Raw genomic sequence first — 17,856 nt, 5'->3', positions numbered from 1 at the left:
GACTGGACTTTGCACAGATGTGAGTGTCCTAGCAAGGTCGGTCTCCTTGGCAACCAGCCCGGAGCGCTACAGGCTGCTACGTTCACTCGGGTTGCCAGGTCCTATCACTAGAACCGCTGGAAGCTCATGCCAGTCGCTTGGGGACTCGGAGGTGAGCAGCGTCTCTGACTCCCGGAAGCTTCGGGTAAATAGAGCCTAGGGCGGATGAGCCCAGGAGCGGCGGGGCGCGTGCGCGGGGCGCGTCCCCGGCCCCGGCCTGGGCGGGAGCGCGTCGAGGGGGTGGGTCGCACCAGCTCCGCTGGCCTGGCGCGCCATCTGAGCCACTCAGAGCGCCAGGCGGCGGACACCCGGGGCCCCACAGTTAATACCCGGCTCCCTCCCGCCGCGCTAGGTCAGTTCCTGAGCCCGCAGATCACTCTATTCCAGACACTGAGACCATCCGAAGCGGTGCAGACTCTGCCCGCGGCCTCCTAGAGAGCGAGCCCGGGCTGAGGACTGTGCTGCGGACCTGGGGTTCAGCGCGATTGTGCGTCCCCCGGACCACGGGGACCTTGTTGCAGGCGCCGGGCGGCAGGTGGGCGAAAGCAGCTGCGCAGAAGCGCAGAGAGGGTGAGTAGGGTCGGGAAGTTGGGGTCCCAGAGGACGTTCTTCTGGTCTGGACCAGGCCCTCGCGCCGAGATGTTCTCTCAACGGGACCCTTAAGTTGCACTGTGGACCTGCCGGAGGCTGAGAGCTAAGCAGCCAAAGTGTGTTTACCTCGCCGAGAGAGCGAGGCAGCTTGTAGCCACACCCCCAGTCTGGCCTTCAGAGGCGACCCGACCCAGCGACCCAAGCCCGGCGGCTGCCACAGCACCTGGAGCTCCCCGGGAGCCTCTTCCTACAGGGAGACCCAGGTGTCACAGACTCCCGTCCTTTCTTTCTGTCACTTCAGTCCAGGCATAGGAGAGGCACTGAGACTCGGGGCACAAACTTAGTTTGAACACTGTAAACGCTGCTCTTCCAGTGTTTTAAAAACTGCACGTGGGTATTGTGGATACGGGCGCGGGGCGGGGGAGGGGACTGGTGACAGAACTGCGCCGCTTGGTCTGCAAGGGGGTAACTTTGGCCTTTCGTGCCTGTTGGGGCGCAGGCACAGCTTTTAGGATCTGGCTCAGACCGTCCCTGCGGCTCTGTAAGGGGTGTCCCTGCTCTGAGTGGCCTGCGGGGCTGCTCTTGGTGGCCCGGCAGAGGGCGCCAGCTCCTGATCACCGCCGGGGCCAGTGGAGGGGAGGGGATTTGCGAAGCTCCAGGTAAGGAGCGTGGTGAATCATCCAGCGGCGGGGGTGGGGTGGGTGAGCCGGGCTCAGTTGCAAAGAGGCGGCGAGTAGCCGGGGAGACACTGGTCGGGACTGTGGGGCTGCTGTGCCGCGGAAGGCTGTGAAAGTGTCTAGGAGGCGCGCGGAGAGTCTGGGCAAGGTGAGGAGTGACCGGGAGCTCTGAGGCAGCACCGGGCCAAGGACGGCTGTCTCGGGATGCCGCTGTGTACCTCCCCAGGCGGGGGTACGGGGTTGGTTTCAGGGCTGCCCGCAGCTCTGCGGGGGCGAGGCTGGAACCCGGAAGACACCAGCCTGGACGGGCGGCGGGTCCACAGGCCGCTACCACCGGATGCTGTTTTAGCTCGCGGGGTCCCGGGCGGAACAAAGGCACCGTGAGGCTGCCGCTTCCACCCAATTCCGTCCCGCTGCCACTGAGGGGAGGTCCGACTGTGTTTGGATTTTGGAGTATCGGGAAAGTTAGGTGAGAGGAGGGGCGGGAAGGAGGGCTCCTGGGCCAGGGTGCACGAGCGAACACAATTCCAATTTCGCGGTCTCCTTCTTTTCTCCAGTCGCCAGGGATTGCCTGGGCTCCTGCGCCCTGGGCCGCGCCTTGGTAGGGTTTGCCCGGGTTTGAACTGGCCGCTGGACGAGCCCATGACCCTCCCCGTGGTGTCTGCGCGCTGGCTCCCCAGGGGCGGGGCTTAGCACGGGTGACAGCCGGTGGCCCCTGCATCTAGAAAGTTGAGCCCCAGAAAGTGTTGATTGTATTACTGTGAACAGTAACAGAAGAAATTCCGAGTCTCGAGTCACAGTATGGGTCCGGTGCAGGTTTAAGGGCCTGCTGTGTAGGACTTGCAGACCTGTTGAAGTCAGTTTATTGCAGTTGCGGTCGAAGGGAAGAGGCCGTTCGGTTTCTACCATTCCGTCTCCATCTCAAGTTGTCCACTACAGACTCTAGCACAGTCACGAATATTGTCACGCCGATGGATCACAAGGGAGGCTTCCCTGTGTGTCTCAGGACCGGGACCTGAGGGGAAGAAGTGTTGCTTACAAGAAAGCCAGACAGCCACACTCTGCTGGTAGGTGCCCTCAGCCCCAGGGTTAGAACCTAAGTCACCTTGACACATCTCTCAGCCCAGCCTCGCCACAGCCTGCTGCGGTAAGCGCAGGGCTGGCTGGCTTTGATGACGTACTTGGTACTTAGGAAAATCCCTCTGATTCTGCTTTGCATCTCACCGCCTCCTTCAGAGGGTGAGCTCTTGAAACTAAACTTAAAGAGCCCAAAGGTCCACTCATGGTCAGTCCTGCTCCAGAAGGAGTGCTGGATGCTTGCTGTTGCGGAAAAGGCTGTTTCTAAAGAGATTCTGCTTGGTTTGGTTTTGTTGTTTTGAGAGAGGGTTTCACGCTGTAGCTCAGACTGTCGGAACTCAGGGCAGCGCCTCTAACTCAGTCTTCTGGGTGCTGGGGTTTCAGGCATGACTTTTTTGTTTTTTGTTTTTGTTTTTTTTTTTTTGATAGCTTATTGAGTCCGTGCCGTAATCCTGAACACATTTGATCTAGTTGGATTTTAGACTTCTTCCGTTAATGCCACCACTCGAGTGACACCAACTTTTTGTGAAGTTTAAGGAACCGTGGAAGAATTAAATCTTAAAAAAAAAAAACAAAAACAAAAACAAAAAACAAGAACCGTCCTGTAGAATTACAGGACAGTCCCCTGAGAGGAGTCACCACTGCCTGTGCTTTCCTCACAGGTGGACCTGAGGCGGGGAATTATCCCCAGCATGAGACAGCCAGGCCCCATCCTATGTGACATGGCCACCTTCCGTATGACCCTAAATGCTTCTGAAATGTGTGGCTTTAAAAAGAGAGGTGTGTGACTCTAGCATAACACTCTGGGGTTCAGATTGTCTTAGTGTTGTGCCAACCATGGGGTCATGAATGAAGGCCAGACCTGTGGGGTCAAAGTGGCTGGCCTCGGGCTAACACTAACACTATCTGCCACTAATGCTGCCTTAGCCAATTGCACAACCTCTCTGAGCTTCATTTTCCTCCTCTAAGATTGAGATAATAGTAGTCTAGCCTGATTTCCAGCTACAAGGATAAAATTAGATAATGTATGTAAGATTCTTGGCATGGTACCCAGCACATAGTAGCTGCTCAACCAACCAGTGAGGTCTTTCCTTCCATGTGGCATCTAGACAGGTAAAGACGGAGATAAGCAACAGCTTGCTCGGCCTCATCCCACCCTGCTTTGTCAGGTTTTCAGTATTGTGCACTGAGGAATTTCTCTTCGTCAGCAAGCTGTGAGGTTGTGGGGGGGGGGTTGTTGGTGATGGAAACTTTGTCCACTTGCAGGAGGAATTTGCAAGGGCCTCCGGAACTATGAGGCTTTCCTCCTGGCTGCGCCACTGGGTAATTTTGTGGCTAGCTTTCCAGTCATTTCCCTTTCCTTTAGATTTAAAGCCAGTGTCCAAATTACCACCAAGACAAGACTTAAACAAAAAAAACCTTAAAACTGAACTGGGAAAAGGAAGTACGTATTCATTTCTTTTCTGTCCAATTAATGAGCCCCTATAATACTAAAGAAAAGAGAGTCTGCTTCTGTGAAACTGTGCCTCACAGTCTTGGAAAGAGGACCATTTTACTTGGAGAATGCTGCTGTTTGCTGAGTCTGTAAGAGGCTGGGGAGGAAGGGGAGCGAAGCTCTCTTTGTTGTTCAGCCATGTTTTCTCAAGCATGGTGGACTGTAGGACCTGAAAATTGCTGTGCTTTTAGAAGCTGCTGGAAGAAGACACACAGGGGTAAAGCTGAAGAAACACAGAGCAGCCAGGGTGTCCATTCCACATGAGAAAACCCTGGGAGAGTTTTCAGCTTCATAACCCTAAACGGAGAACTGTTCTGTCCGCTCTCCCCTCTTCTCCCTCTCTTCTGGATTTTGCACCTTTATCTTTCAAACACAAGTTGAAACCTTGGCGGTTCCGTCACGCCATTTGCAGCTGTGGCGTGGCTGTCTGTGGTGTAGCTGGGAGACAGAGGCTCTGTCACTGTGCAGATCCCACATATGGACATGGAGTGTAGCTCTCCCACCCTGGAAAATGAGCTGACCCTATAACTGGCTTCTCCCTCCCTGAAGCTTTGTGCCTTTAGCTCCATTTGTAGCCACTTGTGCCCCAGTGTGCAGCCTGAAGCAGCTGCAGGACATGCGCCAGGCCCACCCTGTGCTGTTGCTTCCTTTGTGGGGATGATGAACAGGCAGTGTTATTTTGGATCACATAGCAGCCTGTTCCAAAGCCGCTTGCATTCCCCAGCTGTTCCACCACGTTTTTGCATAAGGGAGAGAACTTGCCAGCTGCTGGACCACTGAAGTTCCATTTACTGCTTTTGTCCAGTAATGGGGAGCATTGTTAACCTGCAGCCTTTTAAATGGTCTCATGTGTCTCTGTAACATCAGCGGTGTTCCAGATAGAGTTAGAGTTTGTCAGGACAAGACTTCAAAACAAATGGCACAGCTTTTCTTTTCAAGGTAATTGTTTTAAAGATTTTCTTTTGTAAGTGTGTGTGTATGTGTGTGTGTCTGCGCATGCACATGTGCACACATGTCGTATTGTTATGCACATTTGAATGCAGGAGCCCAAGAAAGACAGAAGAGGGTGTTAGATTCCCTGGAGCCTGTCAAGCTGAGTCTTAAAAGCAATGTCACAACTTTATTTTTCTTTTGTCTAAATAACTTTTTGAAAGATTATTTTAATATTCTTTTAAATTATTGTATATGTCTATATATGGGCATGTATGTGCTCCCAGAGGTCTAAAGAGGTCATCAGATATCCTGAAACTGGGGTTGCAGGTGATTATGAGCTCCCTACATGGGTGCTGGGAACTAAACTGGTGTCCCCTCAAAGAACAGTATACACTCCTACTTGCTGAACCATCTCTCCAGACCTTCAAATTAATTTTAAGGGATAACTAGTAGGTATAGTTTTCTCACACTTAAAACAACATCTGATTTATATTTCATCAACTAATAAAGTGTTAAATTTAGCAGTAGAATTACATGTTTTAAAAAACCGTGCCATAGCCGGGCAGTGGTGGTGCAGGCCTTTAATCCCAGCACGTGGGAGGCGGAGGCAGGAGGATCTCTGTGAGTTCTAGGCCAGCCTGGTCTACAAGAGCTGGTTCCAGGACTGGCTTCAAAGCTACAGAGAAACCCTGTCTCGAAAACAAAACAAAACAAAACCAAAGCCGTGCCATATGTCTCTGGCTTAACTCTATACATTGTTCTGGTGCAGTGGCTCTCAAGCTTCCTAACGCTGCGACCCTTTAACACAGTTCCTCGTGTTGTGGTCACCCAACCATAAAATTATTTCGTTGCTATTTCATAACTGTAATTTTTCTAGTGTTCTAAATCATAATGTAAACATCAGGTATGGCAGGGTGTCTGGTATGTGACCCCTGTAAAAGCATCATTTGACCCTCAAAGGCTTTGTGACCCACAGGTTGAGAGCCACTGCTTGAGAGGCGGATATTATTAGCACACATGTATGTGGTTCTCAAAGAATTACTAGAACTATTATTATATTTGAAAGAAAACCTGTACTAAGAAGGGAACGCCTGTTGTTGGGGAGACACTTGCCACCACCTGAGCCTCCATGCCGGCTAGCGCTTGCCCACGGCCCTGAAACAACCATCTTCCTTAATGCAAACTGTGAGTTGATGGCCCATCAGTGCCACAGTGTAAGTTACAGTCTCTATTGGACTGCACTTGGCCTCTGTCTCCTTTGCTCCGTGAGAAGTTATAAAATGCATGGGCCTCGAGCCCCCTGGCTCCTAGTCCCTCTATAGGCTCTTATCTGTCATCACTGAGTTAGACCCTGCTCTTCTCAGTTCTTCATCCCTCCCTCCATGGCCTCCTTAACATACGCACACACTTTGTACTTCATCTGCTTGAACAGAGCCCAGAGGTTTTTACACTACTTCCATTTTTGGTTGGTTTTCTTGTTATTTTCACTTTGGGCTATCAAGGATGTCCAGCCTGGTCCTTAGGGCTGATGAGCAAGTGTCTCTTGTCATAGAAGAAACTGAGTCTAGCACTACACGAATCTCCTGACTCCAAATTCAGCCCATGCCTAGTTGGGGGTTGGAAGGGTCAACTCCACAGAAGAGTTTTAATCTGGTATTGGCTTCTGAGCTTCCTTGTGCTTGTCCTGACCACAGTAGTCCTGCCCAGATCTTGAACACTTTCCCTGGAATAGATCCTTTTATTATACCTTTTACATTGCTGTTATTCTCTTGACAAAAAGCTATCCACAAATATTATTTCCTAAGGCACACAGCCCTCCTTTCTGTTACATGTGCATGTTTGCCTGCACACACACACACACCCTTGTGCGTATATCCCTTTGTGCTTACAAAGACCTCTTATGGTTCCTGGACTCATTTTCCTTTCCCAGCCAGGTCAACATCTTTCAGAGATGACTCCACATTTATAGCATAGAATGGTTCATTTCTGTTCAGTGGTTTGGATGCTGTAGATTTTCTGATGATGTTATAGACGGGAGGCCAAAATTAACCTGGCCTGTGCTGAAGAGATGGTTTAGGGTTAGGAGCACCGGCGTTTGGTTCCAGCAGCCACATCAGGCAGCTCACAACTGTCTTTAACTCCAGCTCTTGAGAATCCAGTGCCCTGGCTTCTGAGCGAACTTGTACTCACATATACACACCCATGCGCATGCAAACACACACACACACACACACACACCTACATGTGATTAAAGACAATAAAAATATAAATTACAAAACCCAATTAACAATAGCAGAAGTGACCTGGCCGATCCTTCTCACAGAAGAACCCTTGGGAAGTAAACCTGTTTTTCCCTGGGAGTGACGTGTTCTCCGTTCTACCTCATGCTGCTCAGGGCTTGGAAACAGCGCCCATTTCTTTCATTTCTTTCCTGTAGCTTGAAGGTGACAGACTCTGAGGTGTAGTCACAGAGCACCTCCTCAGCAGCCTGGGGCTTGCTCTCTGCATACTGGGAGAGCTCTCCCTCAGCCCCGGATGGACCTCTCTCTTGACGCTGCCATTCTGCCTGTCCTGTCCTGGTCTGCTGCTGTCACCCAACTGGCCACCTTCTGGCAGCTCCGGGTTTCAAGTGTCCTAGGGTTTCCCTTGGATGCCCTTCTGCCACCTGTCATTGGTATTCAATTGCACCCCCACTACCCAGCCTGCTCTGAGTGGGAGTAAGTCCCCACCACCCTGACCCCAGCAGCGGCCCCTGGGTTTCCAGGAACACAGCTCCACATCTCTTAGGCTGCTTTGCTCTTTCTTACTTTACCCCTTTTGGACCCAGCTTCCTAATTCTTTTCTCTTTGTCTTTACAACAATTTGCAAATTTATCTCTTTGTTCTGAGTTAGTTCCTTTTGGCTGTCCCCTCCCTTTAGCCTAGAGGATGCTTTGAATACACTATCAAAGTTTTTGTTTCCAGGCAACTTCTTCCTTTAGAAAAGGTTCTTTGGAATTGAAGTATGGAAATACCAGTTAAGAAACTGGTCAGGTCAGGCCTTCTAAAGGCTTGAACTTTGGGGAAGATTGTTTGGAATTTATTTTGGCTTTCCTTCCACATGGCAGCACCCGAGAGCAATTGAAATGTATGCTTGTTTTGGAATGCCTTCCGATTGCAAATGGAAATTGTACGTGCAGAGGAGAATTAATTTGTGCTCCAGCCCCACCCCTTTCAAATTATATTACTGGAGAATCTTTGGACACAGTTTGTGCCTTGTTGCCTGACTGAGTTGTGTGTAAGTCACGGAATATTGGTTTTATGTGGTTGTCCTGGGGCCTTTTGTCCTTGGGTATGTCTGAGCTCTGAAGGTGAGGCCAGGATCCTATGCTGCCGAGTGAATCTTAGAAATCCTTATCAGACTAATCCTAATGAAGGCATCTTGGGAAGGGAGCCCCTGGCTGTTGGATGTCCTTGCCTTGCTCTGTGATTATGTGTTGCTGAGGATCCCACGAATAACTTCTCCCTGCCCAGAACCTAAACTACTCTTTCTGAAGTGTGTGTGTGTGTGTGTGTGTGTGTGTGTGTACTTCCTGGTGTTGAGAATACAGCTCCGTATGAGTCTTGCCCTCACAGAGCTTTCAGTCAGGGCTCCTGTGCACACGGAGGCTGCATAGGTGCTGGGGGGAGGGTCCATTCCAGAGGATAATAGGTGGGGTGCTGTAACAACCTGAGGCTCTCTGAGCACAAGCCTCTATGGCCCAGCGCCTCTGAAGAGATGAAATAAGAAGACAATCTTGGTTTGAACCCAGATCCAGGGTCATGAGTTATGGGCTCTATCAGTATACTCGTGTGTACTTGTTGCATTTTGACCCCCTTCCCCACGGCTGTTTGTTGTGGAGGATAATCTAAGTCTGGAGCCACTTGTGTAAAGGATATTCAGTAGTGATTTAAAGAGCCCCTCCCTGCTGTGTAAGGAACACACCATGCAGATCTGTCTGAGTGTCCTCACAGTGTTCTCTGTGTTCAGATTTCTGCCAACTGTGTTTGTAAAAAGACCTATTTTCCCTTTGCTGAGTGCTGCAGCAGCATGCTCCCAGCTTTCCTGCCTTCCAGGTCAGAGGGCAGCTTACACCTCTTTGCCTCTTTTCTGGGTGTTGTACATTACAACCAGTTGTCTCTAGTTTCTGCCTAGGTGGCTTCCATGCTTAAGATCTCTGCAGTGTAAATGGGCCCTTTGCTGAACAGAACATAATTATCAGGACAAGTGTGTGCATGTTAATGCAGGACACATTGTGCATATCAGTACAGAATGCCCAAGTGCACACCAATACAGGACACATATGCTTAACGGTGCAGGCACATGTGTGCACCAGTGCAATACATGCATGCATGCACACCTATGCAGAGCACGTGTGTACAAGTGTATGTGTATACATACTGATGAAAGTGTGTGACTGTCTGGTCCTTGCTGCCAGAACGGTATAGATTGTTCTGTCCTGTGCTGTTAGCTCTTGCCATGGTGTAGGTTGGGTTGGGTTCTAGTGAGAAAACATCATAGTTGAAAATTTGGAGTTAATGTAACTTTTTCCAGAGACTACGGTTCTTGTTCATGGATTTCAAGTCTAAAAGTTCTGTGTATAGAACTAAGGACTTAGATTCCTGGGGAAAAGTGAGTGATCTGATCACGAGAGTGAAGAACAAGTGTAGAGGGGACGTCCTTCAAGCAGTGGTAGACCGTGCCCATTCTGCTCCTGAAAACGTTGGAACTGAACTCATCCCCCACCTCTTAGCCCACATGCTTCATACTGGACCCAGAATTATTTAATCATCTTTTGAAAACCATTCATCACAATACACTTCTGACATTGAATTCCCAGGAAAATGAAAAACATGCATAACAAGAAAATTGTGGGTTATGAATGTTTTGGTTGATTATATACATAAACCGAACATCTCTGTGCTAAAAAACGAGCAATACTTTTCACAAAATGGTGCTTTTCCTGTTCTTAGTTCCTGGAGTGCTGGAGGAAGCTCTTTATTTCCTTCTACGTAAAAATTGGTTCCATCTTAAGCAGGCCTAAATGCGAGATGTTCCCCACAGACTCATGAATTCACACTTGGTCCCCACATGGTGGTGCTGCTTGGAGAGGTTTGGGAGGTGTGGCCTTGCTGGAGGAAGTATGCCACAGAGGGTGGGCTTTGAGAATCCACTGCCTCGCCCCAATTCTAGTCAGCTCTTTGCTTCATGTGTTCAGTTGAAGATATCTCAGTTTCCCACCAGCATGCTTGTAGCTCCCTACCACACACACAGAGACACACACACAGACACGCGCACACACACACACACACACACGCACACACACTTTACAGAATTCTGTAAGCTTACTATGGAGAGCTCACTTTGGCTTCTGAGCAGATGCTCGTTCAGGCCAGACAGCAGCACTCCAGAGCTTTCTTTCTTCCCCAGTTTCCAGCTCAACTAGAATATTGGCTCTCAAACTGCGGGTCTCAAACCCTTTGGGGTCGCATATCAGATCTCCTGCATATCAGATATTTACATTATGAGCCATAACAGTAGCAAAATTACAGTTATGAATTAATATCTAAATAATCTTATGGCTGGGGACACCACAACATGTGGATCTGCAGCATTAGGAGGTTGGAGACACTGGGCTAGACGAAGCCTCGACCAAGAACAGTGCTGTGTCTGCATGGTCTTCACTCAATCTTTCTTCACCTCTTAAAGGGACAGTTTATTTATTTATGGGGTGGGGATTCCACAGGTGCCACAGAGCCTGTGTAGAAGTCCGAGAACAACTGGGGGGAACCATGTGGGCCCCAGAGATGGACCTCAGGTCGTCAGGCCTAAGGCAAGTGTCTCTACCCACTGAATCATCTCGCTGGCTCTTCTCCCAGAGTTTTTAAATCCTGTTTGGTTGCCAAATTCACATGGGTTGCTTATAGTTTACCCAACAGTGGCTGCTCTGTTTCATCTTTTCAGAATGGTTTTTCCTTTGTTTTGGATTCTGGGGACAAATGAGTACATTAATGAGCTGTGGCAGCAGGCACTCTCAGCCCATCGCTGGTAGGCTTGGTGGGCCCGTTACCATCGCTGGTAGGCTTGGTGGGCCCGTTACCATCGCTGGTAGGCTTGGTGGGCCCGTTACCATCGCTGGTAGGCTTGGTGGGCCCGTTACCATCGCTGGTAGGCTTGGTGGGCCCGTTACCATCGCTGGTAGGCTTGGTGGGCCCGTTACCATTCCCAAGTACATGTGAGAATGAGCATGTCTGTAGACTCCATGTTCTCTAAAAGTTCAGCATAGGGAGAAGGGCCAGGACAACACAAAAGCTCATCAGAAAAGTTTCGTTTGTAGACGCTTGTTCCTCTCCTTCTCTTTTGAAATATCAAGTTTAAATCTCAGATGGCTTTTAAAATGTATTTTCGTGACCAAATACTTTTATCTATTTTGTATTTTATATATGTAAAGTACTTTTATGCTGTTTATATACAAAGAACTCTGCTCGCATTTTTCATAATCTTCTTGTGATGTATTTAGTGGTGTTGTGTGTTGTTTTGAATGATAACTGTCTCCCACAGTCTCTGGCATTTGAAAACTTGGTCCCCAGTTGGTGGCTCTATTTGTTGAGGCTCATGAGGTATGGGCTAGAAGGTACGTCACTGGAGGCTGGCTTTGAGAGTTAAACACTTGCACCATTTCTAGGGTTCTCTCTTGGCCTCCCATCTGTGATTGAGATGTGAGCCCTCAGCTCTCAGCTTCCAGCTTCAGTTCCCAGGTCTGCTACCTGCTGCCTCCACTTGGCCTTGTGGACACCAATCTTCCGGAACCATAAGCGCCAAATAAACACTTCATTTTAGAATAGAAGCTGCCTTGCTTGTGGTGTTTTTTTTTTTTTTTTTTCACCACAGAAAAGGAACCAAAACAGCAAAATGGATATCCCCTTTCACAGAGAAAACAGCATCAAGGCCCCCAGAAGTAAAACATCTGATCAGAATGGCCCGCGGGTAGCAATCAATCACCTCTTCACTGTGTGACCTCTCTCCCACTCCCCTCCCTTCTTCTCTTCCTTCTTTCCCTCTAAGAGTTCATATTGTATTGAATTGTGGCGTTGTCACTGGCTTCCTAACCTTTTAGGTTCTGGACAGCTCTTTTTGTGCAGAAAGTTTGGGTCAAGTGTTAAGTCATTTTTTTTTTAACTTCCACAACTCTTGTATAAATTGTCCCAGCTTTTTCTTAACTACTATACTTTTATTATTATTATTATCATATTGACAAAAAAATCTTTCGCAGTAATTTGGGAAATATTATCACTTTATAAACCTTTTATGCTTTCTGATGCATTATGAAGTACATAAATCTATAAAGTGCTTGGCTGGTAGTTTAATATCTCCAATACCTCCTGATAGTTTATTATAACCCCATTACCTTCTGACAGTCTACTGTACCCCAATACCGCCTGACAGTTTATTATAACCCCAGTACCTCCTGACAGTCTACTGTACACCTGTACCTCCTGACAGTCTACTGTACCCCAATACCTCCTGACAGTCTACTGTACCCCCAATACCTCCTGACAGTCTACTCTACCCCCAGTAGCTCCTGACAGTCTACTCTACCCCATACCTCCTGACAGTCTACTATACCCCAGTACCTCCTGACAGTCTACTGTACTCCAATGCCTCCTGACAGTCTACTGTACCCCAATACCTCCTGACAGTCTACTGTACCCCCAATACCTCTGGACAGTCTACTGTACCCCAATACCTCCTGACAGTACACTGTACCCCAATACCTCCTGACAGTCTACTGTACCCCCAATACCTCCTGACAGTCTGCTGTACCCCAGTACCTCCTGACAGTTTATTGTAAACCCAATACCTCCTGACAGTCTACTGTACCCCTAATACCTCCAATAGTCTACTTTACCCCCAGCACCTCCTGACAGTCTACTGTACCCCAATACCTCCTGACAGTTTATTATAACCCGAGTACCTCCTGACAGTCTACTGTACCCCAGCACTTCCTGACAGTCTACTGTACCCCAATACCTCCTGACAGTTTATTATAACCCGAGTACCTCCTGACAGTCTACTGTACCCCAATACCTCCTGACAGTTTATTATAACCCGAGTACTGTTAGTGTACTGGCCTTAATCGGATGCCCTGTTGCACTTTGGTAAGCTTTGTGGTTTCCCATATAACTCATTTAATTTAGTTTTTTTTCCACCTTAAAATATAAGGAAACTATGACCCAAGATATGGTGATTTCTGATCTTGCAAGGCTGCCCAGCCTCTTTTCTGTGCTAAGGCAGCAGCTGCCAGAAGCCAGTTGGTTGTCACCCTAAACAGAGCACAGCCTTCTGCTCATTGAGAAACCTGGCTCAGGAGGCCTTGGAGGCCGAGGAGAGAGGGGGGCTTTGCTGCCGCTGGATTGGTTTCCTTATCTCTGCTGGGATTATTTAGGTTGCAGAGATGAAGAACTGACCCCTGCATGCTCAGGGTGGCGCACGTACATGCACACACATGCGGGCTCAGACCAGCATCTACTGAGCATGTGCTGGACCAAAGTCAGGCATCATCTGCACCTTAGTTCAAGCTAGCTCTCAGTGCACTCCCATGGGAGTAGTTGTGTGCTAAGTCATGAGGAGTTGGCCTTGATTTTGGTTTTTACCTTTTTCCCTCTACATAGCTCTGACTATCCTGAAACTCACTATGTAGACCAGGCTGGCCTCAAACTCATAGAGATGCACCTGCCTCTGCTTCCCGAGTGCTGGGATTAAAGGTATGTGCCACCACTGCCCTGAGAGTAATGAGGTGTTTGAATCTAATGGAGGTTTGGTGTCATTTCCAGGTCAGTAAGGAAATGAACCCAATCTTTTAACCAAATCCACTATGGTTTAATTTCTAAGCCTTGGCTTTTTCTTTTTCTTTGAATGAGAAAAATTATTCTTTTTCTTTAAAAGAAAAGAAGATGTATTTTTATTTGTATGCACCTAGAGGACAAAGGTGCCCTGAGCTGGAGTTACATGTGGTTATGAGCTACCTCATATGGGTACTAGGAACTGAACTCTGGTCTTTTGCAAGAACAATGCACAGAGCAATACGTGCTCTTGACCCCTGAGCCATGTCTCCAGCCCCATGTATGATGATGGGGATGAAGGTGGTGTGTGCATGTGCCACGTGGCACATGTGGTTGTCAGAGCACAGCTTGGAGTCAGTTGCTTCTGTCCATCATGTGGGTCTCAAGAGACTAAACTCAAGTCAGCAGAATTAGTGGCAAGCACCTTTACCCACGGACCCATTTAGCCAGTCTTTGAGTTTATAATGTGGTACATAGCTTGTCCACTTTGCTTTGCCACACAATCACCGTGGCCGTTGTCTGTGATTTTTAACTTTTTATCCTTTGATCTTCTGATCACAGTGTTAATGTCCACGTCTCCATTCAGTTTCCATCAGTGCTGTGCTAAGTGTGAAAATGTAGCCATCTTTTTTCTTATCAATTTAAATAATACATTTATGTTTTTTCTTTTTGGTATAGCAAGAGAAAGTTTTTCCATGTAATTACCAGTCATGGTTTACATAATTATCACTGTAACTGCACAAAATGTTCAGGTGGATGCATAGGGCGCTTTGCAGTGTGGAGAACAGAATTGCCTCCCACCGCCCCTCCCTTTGCCAGCATGTGCTCCTGGACCAAGTGACGCACCACCCTCACTGGTCACCACCTTTAGGAGGGTAGCTGTGAGTCCAGCTCCTCCCAGAACGGCGAGGTCAGGCTTAATGGGAAAATATCCCATGGTGCTTCAGTTTTTAAATAAAGTAAGCTCATATTGACTAGAGAATAACATCCAGCTCCTCAGTCTTGTTCGCCACATTTCCAGTAGCCAAGTGTGGAGACTGGGTATCCTGGTGACAGATCAAGCCTTTGGGATCTCTGCAAGTACCTAGGCAACTTCCGGTCCTGCAGCTGTTTCTTTCCTGTCTGTTCAGACAGAATAGCATTTGGGCATTTTAAAAGGCTAGCCAAGGAAGTATGTGGTGTCTAGCATGTTCCTGACTGTTCATCAGGGGCTGGACAGCCACCCACTGCCAGGATCATTGGGCCAAGTTGGACCTTAGGCCATTGTGCCCACCTAAGGAGGCCACACGGGTGTGCCAGCCCACCACAGTTGCTCTTGCCATGACCGTGGCAGCACTTCCTGGGTGAGAGTCCTGTAGCCAAGAGGCTTCTTTCCACCACTCCCTTCCCTCCAGCGCGAGGGTGGTGGGGAAGCTGCCTCTGCCTGAGTGGGCTACGGAGTTTCCAGATCTTCACTTCTATTAATAATTACAGGTTAGGAAAGTCCACCTTGAAGTGGGGGAAATGGAGAGTTTGTTAAGTGTGTTGAGAAGAAAATGATATAGGAGGCTATTCTAAAATTGACAAACCACCTTATGAACTAGAATGTTGTATTCAGCATGGCTAAATGGATTCTGTTTCATCTCATCTTGTATGGACCCTCTACACCCCCTTCTCAGCTCAAAAATTCAGTTTATATTAGAAAATTCATTTATTTGGAAATACATTATTTTGCTTCATATTTTAAAGTATGAATTTTACCTGAAATGAGGGAATGCTCACTTAGCATTTAGGGTTCTTGTGCCTTTTATTTTGTCCTTTATGCTCTCCAGTGTTTGTGTGTGTGGCAGTATGTGTGTACATGTGTGTGTTTGTGTGTGTGCACATATGTTGTAAGGGGGCAGAGGTCAAGGACAAGTGTCTTCCTTAGTTATTCTTCACTCTTGCTCACCGGGAACTCTCTCATTCAGCTAGACTCTGGCAAGTCATCCCTGGCATCCTCCTGTTTCCGCATCACTCCACCCCAAGTGCTTAAGGGCAGAGGCTGCCATAGCCAGCTTTTATGTGAGTGGTGGAGATTTGAACACAGATCCTCATGCTTGTGTGGCAAGCCCTTTACCCACAGAGTCCTCCCCCAATCCCATCAGTGCTCTTTCACTTCCCAGTTGCTTGCTCCATGCTGTCTGCTGTTGTTTGCTCAGGAAGAACTAAACTTACACGGAACAGAAGTCTGCTTAGTCACCTCAGCCGGTCTAGAGACTTGGGAAGATTGTTTCTCCACCCCCTATTCCCACTTTAGACACAGTGTATCTAGTAGAGTATCTAGTATGGAGTAGACACAGAGATGGCATCAAGTCCAGCAAATGTTGCCTGATTTCTGAAGAAAAGCACAACCTGCAGACCCTCTAGTCTTATGTCAGAGTGTGTCCCTGAAAGCCCTTAGGAAGGGGTGGCGGGGGAGGGAGTGCAGCGATACAGGAGGCATTGGATCGTCTAGTTCCTACTTGACTTGTCCTTCTGACACCATCTGCTGCGTAGCCTTGGGTGAATAACTTCACTGTCGTTGGCCTTTACTTACCCCTCAGTGTAGGCATTCCCTTGCAACACTGTTGCCCAGTCGACCTCCCCAAATTGAGATATTACTAGTTGCCCCGCCATGCATTCAGACTATCTGGTGCATCATATACCTTGGGCGTTTTGATTTTAGAAGCTCGTAAACACATTAAGTGCTTCAAGAGGCCTTGAAGTAAAGAATTCTGCTCGGCATTGTTAAGTCTAACTTTTTCTAAACTATTTGAAGATGAAGACTCCTAAATTCTGAGGAAACCCCTTAAATGTGTTGGAATATCATTAATATGTCCTTTGTAGTTAGGGGTGTGTTGGACTAGCTTGCCTGCCAAATTTGGCATGATATCTGTTTGTGATAATAAAGTTGTGTTGACAAACAGCCTCATTTGTTTATCTGTTCAAGCTACAGTGATGGAGTTGGAAAAGTGCAGCAGCCGCATATGGCCCACAACGCCTAAAATACGCACCACTGGGTAATTGTAAAAGTGTACTTGCCCCTGATTATCGTCTTCAGTGAGATTCACAAAGACAGTCGCAGAAAGGTTCGCCCATCAGAAAGCAGTGGTCTCATTCCAGAGGCAGAACATTCGGGTTCCGATGTCACTGTTTTGTGCTTTCTTTTTGACTCTGTTATAATATGTCACACACACACACACACACACACACTCACACACTTACTTAAAATTGGTGACAATGCACTTAGTTATTTCCTTGTTTCTTTTTGAAGTAGGATCTATGTGGCCCAGTCTCCTGCCTTATCTTTGGCTTCCTGAGGGTTAGAGTGCCAGGCAATAGCCACACCCACCCTGGTTATTCCTTTGACAGCCCTTCTAGTCCATCAAGTCACGTGTTGGGGAGCTTTCATCCCTGCTGTTGCTGTCATCATTATTGTTGCCATTGTCCTAGGGAGCTTTGAACAAGCAGAGATAGGAACTGGTGGGTTAGCTTAATACAAAATTAATGGCATAGGATTAGAAAGATTTCGTATTTCTTCCTTTGGAATTTTTCTGGAAATTTTTGAGAGTTTGAAAATGTTTAAACTCACAGGAAAGTGGGAAGAGCAGTATATGGTCATATCCCTGGGGAGGGCACTGGGGGTTATGGGTGGGGTCGTTGTCATAATCCAGGGTTATCTTCCAGCTCAGACCCATCAGTACCCGCAGCCTGCAGTGTCTCTGCCATATAGCTGCCAATCAAGGCTTGCACAGACTGCTCCGTTACTCAGCCAGCCACAAAGATCCTTTCTTTTGGACTATGACTATTTATGTAGTTTCTCTTAATTTTGTCTGTACAAAAAGATTCCTAGAGGGGCTGAAGATTTAGCTCAGTGGCATTGCCTTTGCCTAGCATGTGCATGCCTTGCTTTAATCCCTGGAAGTACACACACACATACACACACGAACACACAAACATGTGCACATACACACACGCGCACCTACGCACCCTTAAGCAAAATGCAGATAGAGAAATACTCCCTTAAAAATATTTTATTTATTTACCAATATGTGAAGCTGGAGAATGTGATTGATCTGCAATGTATACACTCATCAATAAGTCATTAAAAAGTTCTCGTTCCTACTTTGTCCTGTTGCATAGCCCCCCTAGGGCTAGCACACAACATAGGTTAAGCAGTTCT

The 17,856-nt window shown here is 47.8% G+C and overlaps 1 protein-coding gene across 4 annotated transcripts in view; it reads left to right on the top strand.

Moving 5' to 3' along the window:
* The first annotated feature begins 346 nt into the window (after positions 1-346).
* Positions 347-17,856, top strand: part of Svil (supervillin) — a 206,732-nt gene continuing 189,222 nt past the window's right edge. For all 4 annotated transcript variants that reach the window (XM_057787278.1, XM_057787277.1, XM_057787276.1 and 1 more), the window contains exon 1: positions 347-574. The gene's annotated coding sequence lies outside the window, so the exon portion shown is untranslated. The remainder of the gene's footprint in view (positions 575-17,856) is intronic.

The sequence above is a fragment of the Chionomys nivalis genome, chromosome 13 (genome assembly GCF_950005125.1).
Source record: "Chionomys nivalis chromosome 13, mChiNiv1.1, whole genome shotgun sequence".
In the NCBI taxonomy this organism is placed as follows: Eukaryota; Metazoa; Chordata; class Mammalia; order Rodentia; family Cricetidae; genus Chionomys; species Chionomys nivalis.
The sequence above is the reverse complement of the archived record's forward strand: the minus strand, read 5'-3'. Positions and strand labels throughout refer to the sequence as shown.